Source organism: Apium graveolens, chromosome 5 (assembly GCF_009905375.1).
Source record: "Apium graveolens cultivar Ventura chromosome 5, ASM990537v1, whole genome shotgun sequence".
NCBI lineage: Eukaryota > Viridiplantae > Streptophyta > Magnoliopsida > Apiales > Apiaceae > Apium > Apium graveolens.
The window spans coordinates 312,195,991-312,198,953 of NC_133651.1; positions in this window are offsets into that span (position 1 = coordinate 312,195,991).

The window sequence follows — 2,963 nt, forward strand, 5'->3', positions numbered from 1 at the left end:
GTGTCCTCTTGATATTTAATGTGGTGTAGTGTCTGATGAGTTGATCCTTCTATTGCTCCCCCTAAGCTGTTGCTGGGATTTCCTTAAAATCCTTACCCTTGCTGACTTGCTTCATTGGAATAATGAGTTGTGTTATACACTGCCATTCCACTGCATGGATATGAATCATCAATACCATTAATTTATTCTATAACAGCTTGGAGCATTGAGTTGTTGAACTGTGCACTTAGACATTTAATCATCTTCTGTTAATCAACCACAAATGCCCTGTAGGTTGTATACTCCACTGAGTATCCATGAAAAATATCCTAACAAGTCTTAGCTGCAAATGCCAAGATCTTCAAACAACTGAAAACATTTTATTGTTTGCTTCTTTAGAACATTCTCTCAAAACATTTTTAGGTTATCCAGTGTTTACTTCTGTTGTCCATTAACTCATTAGTGGTCTTCATGTATACATCCCGATCAAGGTTTGATCTTACTTTTTATAAACTGTATTGACTGCTTCAACCCTTTGGTATTTAGAAAGTCTTAATTAGCTTGATATTTCCCTTATAGCTTTAACCAAGTTCTGGTTCTTCCCTTGTACCACTCCATTATGACACAGAGCTCCCAGTGCTGAATTTATCTTAAAATGTTCTTGATGTTACAAATATTAATTAGAACTGCTTCTTGAATTCATTCCCATTATCTGACCACAAGATCATTTCTTTTACAGTTGCTTCCAGCTTGATCCGCTGATACGATTAATCACCATCTGTGATGTCCTGTCTTGAGAATGCACGAACAACAACTTTATTTAATAAGAGTAGTCAACCACCATCACTAAAGTATATATTTGCTTTGATGTGATATTGTCTTTGACTCCTCTTTCTGACATGCCTCACATTTATCATCTTCTGAATTCCAGATGAGGCAGTCCTCTCACTAACCCCTTTTCACAAAAGAGTTCCTTGAGTTGATGTTCAAGGGTGAGAGCTTCGAATGCCATAGCTAAACTTTTGTCAGATGAAGCTTTATATTAGAAATTGACTTCACCTTTTCAGAGTTTCCAGTCTAGCCACGAGCATTTCCTTTCTTTACTCTAAGAAGAGCAAGCTTCTCAATCTTCCTGCTTCAGATGAGACACTAATCCTTCATTGAATTGACATTTTGTCCTTTGATGCAAAACTGTCTGATAAGAGGATTTGTGCCTTGATTCTCCAGCAAGGAAGTGGCTTCAATTGTAATCAATGACTCCAATGATAAGTTGTTATCAATGATAGCAATTGTTGAATCTATGATGACATCCCTTTTTCTATATAGCTTGTCCCGTAAAGAAAACATTTGTTGTCATCTCCAAAGATTATTGACGGAATAACTTCTGTCAATCACATTTGATTTTGAGGCTCTTTCTTTGATCATATGCCTTGAGTATGAATTACCAAGATTACATAAGAATCAATTGACCTGTTATGTCCTGCACTCACAAATGGATTAATAGTTCTTGGTACCCAACTTATTAGTTTGGGTCCAGATGGATTAGAGATATTATTATAATCAGAGATAACAACAATTGCAACCTTATCATGCTAATTCTTATCTTTTACTGATCATTTTCTCCATTTTGATACCCTTGACAAAATTGTCTCTAGGCTAGGAGCAAAATGATTCCAAACTTACATAAGGAGGACTAGCAGTCTTTGCCCTAATGTAATTCTAAACATGTTTTTTCTACAATTAATGCAAGTACTAAAATATGCATTCATGGAATAGAAATACACAAGCATTGCATTGAGAATACATGACATTCATTCAGAAACATTACGTATAAGAATTAAGCAAGACAGGCATGATATGGAGCAAACAGAATTAACAAATAAATCACTAATTCTATCGAGTCCAATCCTATTGATGTATCTCATCTAGCTATCTCAATCCAATTATAAACTAATATATCTTAACAAACAATTCAGATCAAATAAATAAATCATAATATAATAGGATACATGAGATAAGCATAACCAAAGGTCTTAAGTGCTGGAAAACATATATCTCACTAAAGCAATTAATCATGTTCAACAAATATTCAAACACATATTTAAGATCGTCTATAGTATCTTGCACAAGTTAAACATCAATCCTAGTTACCAGAAAAATATTCTAGTGAACTAGTTCAACATTATCTATGTGTGATGATATCATGCTTGTGCGAGTGTTAAACATTTAAACACTAAGATCTTATCATGTATTGAATATTGAAAACAAAATATTGCAGTGGTTCAAGAAATTGAAACTTGAGATATGTGAGTTGGACCATCTTCAGAGATTTCTAAGAAAGCAATACATTCATTATTCTCGTCATCTGATCCATCCCAACTCTTTCCCGTGCACTATAAGTTTTGACTGACTGCTTCCCTAAGAAAACATTCCACCTTTGTCTCAACTCTTCAACTGAATCCCTACTCAGCCTTGTTTGTCAAGGTTCTTGTTCTACTTATAGCAAAACCCCTAATAGTTAATTGACACATATTATTTGTCAAACCTGTAGCTATCAAATCTTGTTTATGTCCCAACCTCAGTCTATAACTACCTCTTGAACTGAATATTTAAGAATCTCTGCTTCAGAATAGATAGGCTTGATCCTTGGATATAGCTTATGTACTCCTTGTGAATCTGATGCGACTAAATTTCCCTGACAAGTGAAACACTGCCCTGACGTCCATTCCCTCAAGTACTTCTACCTGAGTTTTTTCTGATTCAGTAATCAGTAACTCTTACATTATGTCCTGAGGTTCCAACTTTATTGTCTGTGACTGAGATGTTTGTTTGTCCCCACCATTCTCTCCGACCTCCACAAATCCTGCATGTATGATCTCATTGATTTCCGGATATATATAGCATTGGTACAAACCATTGTGTGACTGTATAATCTGCAATCGTAGAGTTGTCTTAAAATCTCCGAGAAAAATTATACCCGTAGA